The following is a 14,801-nucleotide window of genomic DNA, read 5'->3' on the forward strand; positions in this document are numbered from 1 at the left end:
CACCACAAAGGTGATGCAGGACCCCGCAGGCCGTCAGGCTGCCCTGAGCGACGTGATCGCCAACACAATGAGCTGCCAGGCAGACAGCGCAATGGCAGAAGTGGACTGGCCCGAGACATTGACGGAAACAACACCGACAGTTTCAGCAGCGAAGAGGAGCAGTCCAGCAGGGAACAATCTCCGAGCCACACTGACAAGCACCGCAACCATAGAAGAGAGAAAGTACAGATGATCTCTGCAGTCAAACCCAGACGGGAAAATCAACCAAGCGGGACCCGGTCACGACGACGCTTCATACTAGTAGGGGAAGTCCCTGTAACGATGATGCAACACAGGGGCCACCGTAAATGTCATGCCATCATCCAAATTCAACAACCTTGACCCAAAACCCATTCTTAGCGGGATTCAGTCCTGCTCTACGCCTACCGCTACAAGAAGACCCTCCCCGTGGCGGGCTATTTCAAGACAACCCTCTCCCACTGGGGGATCATGTGCAGAACCCAGATCCATGTATTTGAGGCCGGCATAGAGACACTGCTCAGCTGTGCCACAGCAGAACGCCTGAAGGTCATCCAGTTCAACCTCGCAGTACAATCAAAAGACATTGAACACCTATTGGCAAAGCACAAGAACCTATTCACAGGAATCAGCTGTCTCAAAGGCAGGACAGTAAAGCTTCATATTGACCCCACCATTGAGCCACGGGCAGTGCGCCACAGGAGAGTTCCATTCCACATGAGAGCTGCAGTAGAGGCAGAGCTCAAGAAACTAGAGGATCTGAGAATCATTGAGAAAACCTCAGGGCCCACCCCGTGGGTCTCACCAATGGTGGTCACGGCCAAACCGAAACAACCTAATGCCGTCCGCATATGCATCGACATGCGACTTCCTAACGCTGCAATAGGGCGAGAGAAACACATCATGCCTACTATAGATGAACTGATTGTCGATCTAACGGGGGCAACCATCTTCAGCAAGCTCGACCTCCAATCGGGCTACCACCAGATCCGCCTGGCAAAATACTCACGGCACATTACCACATTTTTCTCACACCTGGGTCTCAGACGCTACCGCCGCCTCAACTTCGGCATCTCATAGGCGGCAGAGGTTTTCCAACATGAGATACGGAAGGTCCTGCAAGACCTACCAGGAGTGATGAACGTCAGCGACAACATCCTAGTCTACGGCACGACTGAAGCTGAACACACCAAATGACTCAACTTCAACGACTGGAGGACTCAGGACTCGCGCTCCACGAGGAGAAGTGTGAATTTGGAAACGATTGCTGAGTTTCTTTGGTTACATTTTCAATGAGCACAGAGTGTCACCGGACCCAAATAAAGTCCGCGACATCAAGAATGCTCAAGCCTCAACCACAGCGATGGAAGTCTGTAGCTTTCTGGGCATGGCCACTTACTGTGGCTGTTTCATTCCAGACCTAGCCACCTCCACCCCCCCTGCGTGTACTTCCGAAAGCCAAGGCCCCATGGGCATGGAGCAGGGAACAAGATCAAGCATTCACAAAGATCAAGGGCTCCCTCTCCGGTGATGCCACCATGGCATTTTTTTACATATCATGCACAACCGAACTACTTGTCGACGGTAGTCCAGTGGGATTAGGAGCAGTGTTAACATAGAAAGACAAAGAGGCAACAGTCTTAACCATTGCATTTGCGAGCAGGGCGCTCACACCAACAGAAAGAAACTACACCCACATTGAAAAAGAGTCGCTGGCAATCATCTGGGGGTGCAAACACTTCCACGTGTACATCCTGGGGCACCCGGTGAAGATGATGACTGACCACAGCCCACTCATCCCTATCTTCGGAGGATCCACACCACACCCCCCTGCCAGGATCAAGCGCTGCCTACTGCAACTACAACAATTTGACCTGCACGTCCAGTACAGTGCAGGTCCTGACAATCCGGCAGACTACCTATCACGACACCCTCGCCCAGCCACCACCTCCCAACATGAAGCCGCAAAAGTGCCAGAAGAACATGTTTGTCAGATCATCGCATGCGCAAAGGCCCAGAACCATGAAAGTCGAAGAAATCCAGGTGGAAACGGACAAGGATCCGTGTCTACAACTTGCGAAGGCAGCGATCATGTCAGGCAAATGGAAAACCTTCCTGACAGTGGTCACATGGAAAACAGCCCTAGCTCAAGAGCTCATACAGGCCCTTTTTGGGATACGCCACAAACTATCCATCTCACTGGATTGCCCAATTCTGACAGGACATCAAATCGTACTGCGCGCCTCCCTCCATGAGAGAGCCCTCAGACTGGTGCATGAAGGGCACTAGGGGATAGTGAAAACGCAAGCATTCCTCAAGTTCCGCGTTTGGCTTCCGCACATGCAACGCAAGTAATAGCACTCATAGAGGCATGCACAGCCTGCTTGTCCACACGCCGACCAAGGCCACCGTAACCCATGGAGTGCCGCCCTGGAGTGACCGCAGGTGGGACGCCATCAGCATCGACTTCTGCACGATTGCAAATGAAATGTACCTACTTGTAGCAATCGACGAACACACCCGGTACCCCGAAGTCGAACCGTTCGCCTCCACAGACGTCACATCCGTGACCACGGGTCTGGAAAAGATGTTTGCGACACATGGCATACCATCATCGATCCAAAGCGACAGTGGGCCGCCTTTCACAAGTAAAGGGTTCAGAACTTTCATAGACAGTCTAGGAATACGCCGTCACCACATCACCCGGTACTGGTCACAAGCCAACAGGGACGCAAAAAGATTCATGGCATCAATCAACAAAACTGTAAGAATTGCCAAAGACAAAAGCCAGCCATGGCTCCCGGAGCTTTACTGATTCCTTCGGGCCTACCAGCTGACCCTTCATTCAACCACCCATGCCAGCCCAGCAGCCATGATGTTTGGAGTACCCATCCAAGGAGGTTTGCCCCAACACCACTCCTAGAAGCCTCCACAGGTAGACCTGGAGGAGATAGAAACCAGAAGACGCAGTCATAACGCCAAAGAAGACGAAGTCAGGAGAGCCGCACCCAGTGAGCTCCAGATAGGAGGCACAGTACTGGTGAAAAACAGGACCCACAAGGGAAAGATGTCCCTACCCTACGAGTCAGCACCGTGGACAATATCACACCGAGAACATGGCCTTGCATCAGCCACCCGAGGACAAGAGACAGTGACCAGAAATGTCTCACACTTCCAAAAAGTCCTGCAGGCTTTGTGGGAAGAAGGGAACGTAGAAGCCAGCCCCACAAGAGCCGAGCCCTCAAAGGAAGACAGCCCCAGCTTAAGGGAAACTCGAGACGGAAGGGTCCAGACCAACAAGAAGAAGAGAGGAACACAGCCACACACCCAACTCCCCACAGAGACCGATGAGAACACTACTCACTCCGGAAGCGACTAGTGCCGTCCACCAGACTGCAAGGATATGTACTGAATGGCATCTACATCCGCAAAGAAGGCTGAACAACGAAAGAAGATCCACTAGACTTTCTGAGACAATGTTGACTTGTGTTAATTGTATGATGATCAAATGTTTGATTTGTTTATCCAAAGTTGAAGAGGGATGTGATGTCCACGTGACAAGGGTCACGTGGATGAGTTAATAAATGGGAGGCGGAGCGCGCCAACAAGGCACTTCCCGCTCCGGACCGTGTGTCCTTTGCCCTGCGCGCAGCGCCCGCTGCCTCCTGTGTGGCCCAGCCCCGCCGAAGCACACCTCACACTCTGCGTCACTTCCTGTCCCGCCTCCCAAGCTTCCGCAACTAGAACGTTCAACATGACAGCCACCACCAAAGAAACGAGGTAAGTGGGGCAGGGGGTGGAGGGAACCAAACAAATTAAAAATAAGGGTGCATGGAGGGAAGATGGTGCAGCATGGCCTGGGAAGCAGCCTCAAGGTTCCATGGAGCGCAGGCTGAGATTACCAGTTTCAGCCCGCGATCCAAGGAACCAGATTGGCTGCTCCCCCCCCCCCACAACCTCCCTCCCTGCTAATAATGATAATGGCACCAGCCGACCAGGCACACAATGGGGCCCTGATATTATTACTGCCTGATGAAGTGGGCATTACAGAAAGTCATCTGTTTTAGCGTCACACCTCTCACACCACCCGCCGTGGTTATCATGCCAATGTGTAATGCGTGCACCCAGAGGAGGAAGGGTGCATTCGTGCTGCTTAACATCAAAGAACGAGAAGGAAGAGAGAACTCTGATGGTTTAGCAGAAAGTGCAGATTTAATATCGCAGTAAAAACAACTGACACAATAACTGCTGCTCCCGCGCTGTTTATCACCAGCATGGAAAATGGTGCATCTTTCCTGCTTATCATTAATAATTTATCATCATAGGGGAAATTAGGTGCCCATACTGCTATCGGCAGTTAGGAAAGGGTGTACACATCAGAAATATTAATGGTGCATGCATACTGTTCATCATCAGAATTCGGAATGCGAGTGCCCTCCGACTATTGGCACATGTAGTGGCTGTCACCTGAAGGGGGCGCTCGTGTGCCAGCAGAACAAGTGGCGGGGCAACCATGATTAACGGCACAAGAGCATTTTTCTCCAACCCCTGGGACCACACTTTCCGATGTTTCCCCTTTTGGTTTTGTACATAAGATCATTACAGCTGTATCGATACTTTCACTGGGTTATAGACATTCTGGAACAAAACATAGTTAATGACCTTTCGCCCGAAAGGTGGAATTGAACCACTCTGTCGCTAAACAGCTACAGGTTTGAAGCCTGCACCCCAGACCACTGAGGCTCATCCGGGCAATAACTGAGGCTGGACGGAACTCTATATATGCCTCTAGAAAATGGTAACGTTTATTCTTAGACTTGGGTTATAAGATGTGCCCTGAAATAACCCTGCTTGTGGATTTGCTGTTCCCTGGCACAAGGGCTGCTCTATTCTATTATTTTCCTTACTTTCCTGCTCTGGATGAGAGGTTCAGCGGATACATGACCCGAAGTTATGCAAATCAGTCCCTGGACTTCTGGGTAAAACAGAACTGCCTGTTTCACATGGTGGGCAAAGTCCAGGTTCTTAGCAGAGACAAACAGAATCCATGACTTCCGGTCAATGATAACAAATACCAAAGCCTTTTAATACTCATGTGTAGAGCACCAGAAAGAGGGGTGGTGTGTGCACCCCATCCCACCAGACATGTAACATATCACTCGGGAGAAACGATAAGTAAAAACAAGCATTGGCAAAGCCAACCGTTTTGGCTTTTGTATAAACATGGAATAGAATTTAGCTCGTCTCTGCCATAATTGTACTACCTGGCCATAAAAAGGCAACAGCTCAAAAATGGTGCGAGTACCTGGGCATATGATGGCAGTGCCTGGCAAATGCCTAATACCTATATAAAACCCAAACTGTTGGCATGGACCGTGATAGTTTTTTAACAGAACTTCAGTGCAAGGGATGGATCTGAGGACACACATATTGCCTATAATATTGCTTACAATACCTAAGCCATTAACGACTGCATTGAAATAACAGTGGCAGGCTCTATAAAGCACCATAATTTATGTTACTGTGTCTGATAGAGTTAGATTATCCCAGGAGGTGTTTTTAGGGCAGAGAGGGGCAGGAAGTGGGTGGGGATGACCAGAGGGAATATTACATGGCCATGGGCGGCCTAAGGGTAGATAAACTACCAAACAATGATCATAAACTGTGTGTCCCTCCTCATATCCCAGCTCCCTATCTGTACTCCAAGGCAATGGGTTTGACTTTCCAGGATAAGACATGTTATCACACCAGAAGCTGCTTCATCTTTGTATTTTGTATTGTGCCTGTGTTTTATGATGCGCAAATTTAGGTCAGGAGCAACAGAGTGTGTCAGGTGCATTTTACAAGAGAATCCCAGGGCAGTGGTAATCTAGGGCCAGTGGATCTCAATTCAGAGCTAGAAGGTCTTCCAAAAGCTGGGGAATGGCTGCAATGAACTAAGTATCTTACAGATATGTTTTTGGAGGAGGAAATAGTTGTTTTGTATCGCTAACATGCAACCTGAATTTAGATAACACAGACAGTTTAATACTTGAATATGCGCCCTGCACAAATGCCTGGCAAAAAATCCCAATCCGCATACACGTCTATATCATACTGATGGTGATTGCCACCCCTAAGCCAAAAACTAACAAGCGTTGGCAAAGCCAATAGCTTTGGCTTTTATGTATGCATAGGAAAGGCATTTTTACATGGCAACAGTAGACAAAGGGTGTCAGCACTTTGGTATATTATGGCAGTGCCTGGCAATGCCTATTCAAGGGCCACAACATTCGGCTTTGTCCATACTTGTTATTAAAAGGAATTCAGTACGAGGACCAGATGCAAGGACACATATATTAATTATGACTGAAGGCACACTTGATTAAGACATTTTATGACACCAGGCACTGGTTTATAGTACCGAATGCACTATTACATTTAAAAAGTTGGCTTGCAAATAACACAGGCTTTCCTTTAAAAGCACAACGCTAGCACAAAGAGATCCTGGGTAAGGGTGTTTTATATGAGCAGGGTAAGGTAGTGGTTGAGAATGTTCATAGGGACTAGCATGACTGTTATAGTCAATACGTGGATTTGAATCCAAACAATACCGACCGCATGTGAGTCCACGCTTCACATCATATCCCTCTCTTACCTTCCCTTCGCTTCCCATCCCGATACTTGCGGGAAAACGTTTGGAGAATCAGACCTGTGTCTCATTATTGTGATAATTTTGAAACATGTAATTCCACAGCTTTTAAGTTTCAAGTGGCCATGCATGAGAAGGCCACACGTCCTGCTTTTTCCCTTTGGATTCTGTGGCTTTTAGTTTTTTCTTTCCAACAAAACCAGCTCTAGCAAACATTGCCACTGAAATGCCAACAAACGAGGAACATTGGCCAAGGATATGAAGCCACCACCCACAAAACCTGTGCAACTGGACAACCCACCAGGAAAGACATGAACAAACTAAATGGAAAACAGACCCAGAATCAAACAAGAAACCTAGCCTCTAACCAGCAAGCCCACATCGCAAATAATCATCATATCAGGAACGACCAAAGCACAAGAAGTAGCCAATCTAGAACACACCTAATGGAAGACGACCACACATCTCAACCACCACATTTGTGAGCCAACCAACATCAATAACATCACATCTAACTGCCCACTGGACCAAAATCCCTCTACTTATCGTGCTAGCTATCAACTTACTGCCCACTCGCAAAACCAACCACTCAGAAACACCCTACACACCTAAGGAGGAATTCCCGACCTGGTTGCAGCACCGAGGGAGTACTTGTCTCAGCAGTTGATGATCTTGCGTGGCTTCAGGACCAGGGCGGCGTGGGAGCTCTCATCTTACTTGATAACTCTGTTACCTTTGATACCATCAATCATTCGGTCCTGCTTGAGCACCTCGCTGGGGCAGGTCTCTCTGGTGCCGTTATACCCTGGTTTGGTTCATTTTTGTCTGGCTGGACTCAGTCACTTTCACTTCTTCCTTTTCGTTCTGCCTTTGCCCACTTGCCTGTGGTGCTCCTCAAGGGTCTGCCATTTCACCTATATCGTTTACTATCTACATTGCGCCTCTGGCCAGGCTCATATCCTCCCACGGCTTCCTGCCACTCCTATTCCGATTGTACCCAAATCATTATGTGTCTGGACCTCTCCTCTGTGGAGACTGCGTCCAGATTTAGGGCGTGCATGGCAGCCATGGGGGAATGGATGAGCGGAATGGTGGCAAGACTAGGTGTTAGTGGTGGCCCCTCCATCTGTGGCTGCCCTTTGACCCCTATGTTTTGGCCTCATACTCTTGGACCTTTGTCCACTCCGGTTTCGGTTGTGATGGATCTAGGAGTCAAAATCTCTGCCACTGTGTAGCTGAAAAGCAGGTCAGCGCTGTGTTCCAGAAAGGCCACTTCCAGCAAAAAAACTTTTATATCTATGCAATTTAGGGTCCCAGTAGTTGCCGCCCTTGTTTTATCTGCTCTGGATTATTGTAATGCTCTGTTCCTGGCGCAGCCCGCCCACCTTATTCATCTGCTTCAGGTTCTGCAGAGGTCTGCAGCTAGGGCGGCCCCATTAGCCCCCTGTTACTCTCATGCTACCCCGACCCTTTGCCGCTTGCACTGGCCAAGCAGATTTCTTTTAAATCCCTCTGCTTGGTCCATTTTGCCTATTATGGGAGGGGCATGGAATATCTACAACAGAAATCTTTTCATTACGTCCCTACCCGGGCCCTGTGCTCAGCTCAATTCTGTTTAGTTGTGATACCCCGCACCAAGTTTGCGCGTATTGGTGGTCGAGACTTTTCTATCGTCACTGCAAAAATTCCTCTGTTGCTTCGCACTGCCAAGGGGCATTTGTCCTTTAGGCTTGTGCTGAAAATGTATCTGTTCTGATTTTGTGCTTTTCTTTGGTAGCTTTCCTCCTAGTGCTGCTCAGCACCAAGATGCCCTTGGGCGAACGTTGCGCTATACAAGTACAACCATGGCAGAGAACATTTGTGACATGCAGAAGTGCTGTCTCAGTAGAGTTTTTACTACGAAAGCCAGATTGAAGTGGATCTCCAAGGCCAGTATCCCCAAGGTACTTAATGGTCCTTTTGAAGACCATCCACTCCAGGACATGGTAAAGGGGGGAACTGGGGGCGTTACTTCACTAGGATTTGGATCAGCAGAAGGTTCCTTCAAAAGTGGTATGAAAGTTACCGATTTGAAGGAGGCAGGAAGGATTCCATTGAGCGGAGAAATGTTTAAGAGCTCTTGAGATTGCCTTTCACCATTGGATATGCAAATGAATCGATAGGAGCACAAGATCGGTTGGTGCTGGAAAGGATGGCTGCTAATTTGGTAGGCGACATACAGGAAAAGTAGTGGAGAGTAGTGGTAGAGGTGGTTGTAAGAAGGAAGACAGAGTTGGGAGAGAGAGGAGGGCTGTGAGAGTGTCACAAATTTTACAAGAAATGTAGTGAGCAAAATCATTAGCAGAAAGGGACTAGGCGATATATATTGTATATTGGCTTGGGTGTTATGAGCAAAGTGTGGAGGGTAGATGAACGTTCACAGCGATGATTGCAAAGGGCGGAGGTTAGGTTTGACAGAGTCTAGTGCAGAGATGAGGGCAGCAAGTGATTGTTTGTACGCTAGGATTAGGGTTGGGGTTCAGTGATTTGCACCAGCGTCATAGGTCACAACACATGTTTATTTTGAGGGTCTGGATCTCAGAGGTGATACAGGGTTTAGGAGAGGAGGTGTAAACGTGTATGCACGATAGTATTAGCTAAAGGGTGTCATAAGTGCATAGTGAAAGCCAGAAAGAGCACGATCAATGGAAAATACATTACTAGAGGATAGAGACAAGAGGGGGGTCCTCACATCATGAAATGGAGGGCCATGAGAGGCCTTCCTGAATTTCCTCTTGGTCATTGAAGCGGAGTGGAGGGTGAAGACATGAAAATGTAAAGTGAACAATGGATGGATCAGACACAGAGGGGTCGATGGAGATGTCAGGGGAGGGCAGGGGAGTAGGGAGGAGAAAGACAAGGCCTAGACATTAGGCAAGCAGGTGATTGAGGGAGTATTGGGGATGGTCAAATAGGATGGCACTAAGTTCATGGCAGGTGGCTCTGGAGGGCCTGGGAAGGGTAAAGCCCACCAGTATGGCAAGTGATTTTAGTAGGAAGTGACTGAAGGAGAAGGTTCAGTTAAGGGAAGGAGTTGAGAAGCCGGGAGATGATAAAGAGCCAGCACAGTAACAGGTCAAACAGGGAGGAGTTGAATAGTGGCATGTTCAAAAGAGGAAGAGGTGATGTCAGAGGAGGAGAAAGAAGGATGTGGTTATGGCCCTATTGATAACTAACCATACTACACCATCCTTCCCAACAGGTCGGGGTGAGAGGGAGAAGGTAGCAGCATGAACATGGTGAGCCGCTGGTGTAGCAGTCATGAGGGGATATCCATGTTTCAGTGATAGCAAGAAGTGAAAGTTGAGCGTGAAAAGAGTCAAAGAGGCCACAGTGTAGGAAGAATTTTGAAAAAGGTTTGTGTATTCCAGAAGCCAAGTGAAAGAGTAATAGGCAGTGGGAAAGAGGAGTAGGTGTTGTACAGTGGTCAAGGGGGACAGATGAGGTTGGAGATCCTAGGTGAACGGGAGCATCGGGTTTGAGAGGTGTACGGGAAGGAAGAAGGGGTGTTGCTAGGTTTGTAAAAGATCTGGGGCTATGCTAATGTCGGGACTCAGGTCTAGCTAGTCTTTTCGTTGTAGCCTTTGAACTTCTATCTGGGGCTACAACCAATCGACCTCAGACTCCCCTAGCAACGCCGCTGGCAGCAAGTAGGAGGGAGATGGGAAGGGGTAGAGTGCGGTAGAAGTTAGACCGAGTTGTGGCTGAAGGCTTTCAGAGAAGCAGAGGAGTAGAGTGAGTACAAGGAGGAATAAAGTGAAGTCAAGGTGCATGATGTAGGGTAGAAGAAATAGGCAAGAGAAGACAGTGAAGGATGGTTGCAACCTAAGAGGGTAGGTGAGTGAGTGGTAGGGAAGTGGAGTAAGGTTGGCGATGAAGGACCAGGTGTAAGTTCTGAGTTAGACTAGAATGGGGCTATAGATAACCAACAGACAGTTAACAGGCCTAACACAGGGATGACGCTTGGTCTTTTGAGGTAACAGCAACTCGGCAGTCAATGGAGAATCATTGGGTCGAAGTATCCCTATCTTTGGAAGCAGGAGTCGGGCGAAGGGAGAACACAGCAAAGTCCTGGCGTGATACGTGGCTGTGGTCCTAGGCCATTTCAGGCCCTTACGGTCCCAAGCAGGGTGATGCTCTTTGCTACATTCACCCCTTAGCTGCAGATGCCCAACAGACACTCAATATGGAGGAAGTGTCGCATGACCCTCTGGGAGCCAATTGGAATGCTCAAGATGGCTTTCAGGCTTCCAATAAGGATGCAGGAGGGTCCTGGGTGTTCTAGGCCCAGAGAGCACAGGGGAACTCTGTGGAGGCTGCATTGATGCGTGTGGAACATGGGGAACACTATGGAGGCTGCAATTAAGTTTATGAGCCACTTGGGAATTCTATCAAGGCTGCTGTTTTTTGTGTTTGGGGCACAGGTGCACACTAAAGAGACTAAGGCTGGGTATGAGAGGAATGGGGAACTCTATGGATGCAGCAATGAGGTGTGTGGATGCAGGATAATTTTATGGAGGAGGCAACGAGGTGAGTGAAGCAAAGAAGAATACTATGGTGTGGCAGCATGGTGTGCGAGGCGCATGGGAACTCTATGGGGCTTCAGTGAGGTGTATGGGGCACAGATGCACTCCGTAAGGGCTGCAGTAGGGTGGCTAGGTGTGTCAGATGTGGGGGACCACTCTGCAGTTTGCAATGAGAGGTGTGGAGCACAGGGGAACTCTACAGAGACTGCAGTGAGGTGTGTAGGTAACAGAACAATGATGGGGAGGCTGCATCGAGGTGTGTGGGGCTCATGGGAACTGTATGGAGGCTGGCATCCGGTGTGTGTGGTACAGGGCACATCCTTGGAGGCTGCAGTGTGGTATGCAAGTCAAAGAAACAATCTATGGGGGCTGTGTTGATATATGCATGAGGCAGTGGAGGCTGCAGTAAGGCATACGACACAATGACAATCCATGGAGGCTGCACTGAAGTGTATGAAAAACAGGGAATATCTATTGAGGCTGAACTGAGCTCTATGAGGCACTTGGAGAAGTGATGTGTGTGAGAGGCAGTCAGTATAGGAACCAGCTCCCCCTGTTTTGGAAGAGGACTCTCAATTGTCATCCCAAAATGTTGAAATGTCACAAACCCTTTTCCCTTTCTCTGACCTAAGTGCAAGTCAATGGGAAAAACAACATCACCTTGGTGCAATATTGCCCTCTTAAAGTTCTCTCTCAAATGTGAGAAGGTTTTGTTATGTCTCTGTGGCATGTGGAACAGAACATGGAGGACCCAGGAGGCAGGCCCTGAGTCTGAATCCAGCTCTGCTTCGCCCTCTTAGAGGGGCGGGCACTGTATTATCTGAGGATGTGGCAACATATGTCACCGCCCATGTATGAGTGCAGGGCTCAAGTTGAGAGTACATGCGGGTGGACAGAGTCCATCCACTTTTTTCAGAGGGTGTACTGAGCCCCCCCCACAGCTAAATGCAAAACATTGAATGTCTTCTTTGAATTTATGAATGAAAGCCGACATCGGGGATCCAACCGCAGTCCTCAGGTTGGACGTTTCACCACTGAACTATATGATCTGATGAAAAATAACAAACAAATAACGTTGAAATGTCCCATTTCAGTACTGCATTTTCCAGGGAAAATATTTGTATTGGTTCTTGGAGTTTAAAACATGCACACCTTTTAACGTGTTCAAAAACACTATTTTTTTAAAAAATTGTATTTAGTTAATTAACTTTTACAATATTTTACTTACACAAGAAATGAAATTTACATAATCATTTTTTCGACATAAGTTGATATGCACATAATAATTTTTCTGACATAAGTTGAAAGTTGAAAACACACTTTGCGGTTTCAAAAATAAGGTATACAATGCAAAATACAAGGTACAAAGATTCAAAAGTACAAAAATACAAAATTTGCAGGGTTAAAAGTTAAAAGTTCAGAAGAATGATTAAAACGCTATTTGACACGCAGTTAATTGTTGGTTCATGTCAATTCATTTCACATCATCTTAGATGTCCACTTGAACTCTCTTACATGAATATTATAGGTTCAGAGCATTCAAAAAATTGGCAGTTGCAATTCTGATTCTCACTAAACGAGCTGAAACGATTATTTTCCAAAGTAGGTCTTGATTTACATCAGTCAAAAAGCCATTTGGATCTGCAAAGTGTGTCATTTTTAGAGAGACCAGCTGAGGGCATTCAATGATGAGATGTTTTAATGTTTCCCCCTCATTAGTCAACTGACAAAATCGAAAAATATTGTGTGACTCTTGAATTATGTCTCTTTCGGCCAAAACTGCCCTCGTAGCCCATAAGTTGAACCTTAGGCACATAATTGCTGATCTCACAGCCACAGAAGGACTTCTTACTAAATAAGGCGACACAGTTCGAAAATGTTTGTCTATCATACAGTCGCCATCAAAATGTTTATAAGTCATGCATCGCTCTCTTGTTTGAATCCAGTCTTTAGTAAAAATCTGCCATTTTACTTTAACCGGGTTCTTAACAAGCAATTCAATTGTGGCATTTGCAGTAGCTAATATATGACATATACTTTGCAACTATTTTTTGGCAAACCCATGTTCAGACTGCAACAAGTAAGATGACAATATTCTCAGGAGAGTTCTAGCATCATTATACAGAAGACATTTTCTGAGTAAAGCGCACATGTGCCAGTGATATTGTGCTACTAAAGAGATTAGGCCCACCTCAGAACAGATCCATACTACTGGGACCGCTTGGGGTAAGTGTAGTATTTGCCTCCAAAATGAGGCTTCTAATTTGTCAAAGAAATGACCCTCAAGTGGTTCCATAGCTTCCATACCATAAAGCAACACAGGGGTGCATTTTTGGGTGTAATATGTCCAGGCCGGCAAGATGGAAGGTTTGCTGTACCTCCTCATTATGATTTTCGTTTGAGATATTGAGGTTTGTAATTTCGGTTGCAATACTTGTAGATGACCCTGATTACGTTGACTCATATCAAGGGTAATGCCCAGATAAACATATTGACTCACAACATTGATTGCAGTGTTCTGTATGGTCCAAACCTTTGTGTTGCGAGCTGTTATTTTCGGGGCGTACATGACAATTTTTGTTTTCTCAAGATTTATACTCAGCAAGTTGTTCTGTATATACTGAGTCAAAAGAGTTAGTAGTGCTTGTAACCCCATCGGACTCTTAGAACAGAGAACTAAATCATCCGCATACAACAATGCAGCTATAGACATACCATTTAATTTTGGGGCGTCTGTCACTTGACCTACAAATACCTCTTGAATGTCATGAATGAAGAAGCTAAATAGCACGGACGCCATTATGCATCCCTGTTTCAGGCCCCTAGCAGTTTCAATTGCTGAGGAAAGGAGCCCTCCTGCATTCAGTCTTATTTGTATAGACGTTTGTGAATGTAGTGCATGAATGATGTCTTTCAGTGTTTCAGGGCAGTTTGCTTTTGATAATTTAGCTATGAGTAACGATCGTGAGACCGAACCAAAGGCCGCATTAAAATCAACAAAGGCCAGATAAATGGGCTGTCTAGTACTTCCTGCTTGATTCTTAATAGCATTTATAAATGTCAGATTTATACTAGTGCCCATACCTGGAACAAAGCCCGTTTGGTTAGGGTTCCATTTTTTCTCAATTTTAGTCCAGGAATTAAATTCTTGGAGCACGATTCTTGCAAAGATCTTGCCCAGTGCGTCGAGCAAGGCAATGGGCCTATAATTAGACGGCTTAGATCTGTCACCCTTCTTAAAGATAGGCACCACAATCGAGGTGCGCCAAAAGTCAGGTAAGCTTTTGGTATGTACGACTGCTCTGAAGATTCTTTCAAGGATGACAGCCCAAGCAGTCGGATTTGCCTTGAACATTGCATTGCTCAGACCATCCGGTCCTGCAGCTCTGGAACTACTTGATCGTACTATCAGTTCTTGTATAGCTGTTATTGAGAACTCTACGTTCCATGTGGTAGCTCTGGGGAATTCATGATTTAAATTCGAGTTGTTAATATCCCTATATAATTCTGAAAAGTGATGTATCCACTAACATTCTAGGACTACATTGATCTGGGCATGATTCTGTTTATCGTATTGTGCGTTATTT

The 14,801-nt window shown here is 47.0% G+C and overlaps 1 non-coding gene across 1 annotated transcript; it reads right to left on the bottom strand.

The window, feature by feature from the left end:
- Positions 1-4,684: 4,684 nt before the first annotated feature.
- On the bottom strand, positions 4,685-4,771 carry TRNASTOP-UCA (transfer RNA opal suppressor (anticodon UCA)). Its single transcript has one exon. It is a non-coding gene; the product is annotated as a tRNA-Sec (tRNA).
- Between the last annotated feature and the right edge of the window lie 10,030 nt (positions 4,772-14,801).

The sequence above is a fragment of the Ambystoma mexicanum genome, chromosome 7q, assembly GCF_040938575.1.
Source record: "Ambystoma mexicanum isolate Mex_15411 chromosome 7q, UKY_AmexF1_1, whole genome shotgun sequence".
NCBI lineage: Eukaryota > Metazoa > Chordata > Amphibia > Caudata > Ambystomatidae > Ambystoma > Ambystoma mexicanum.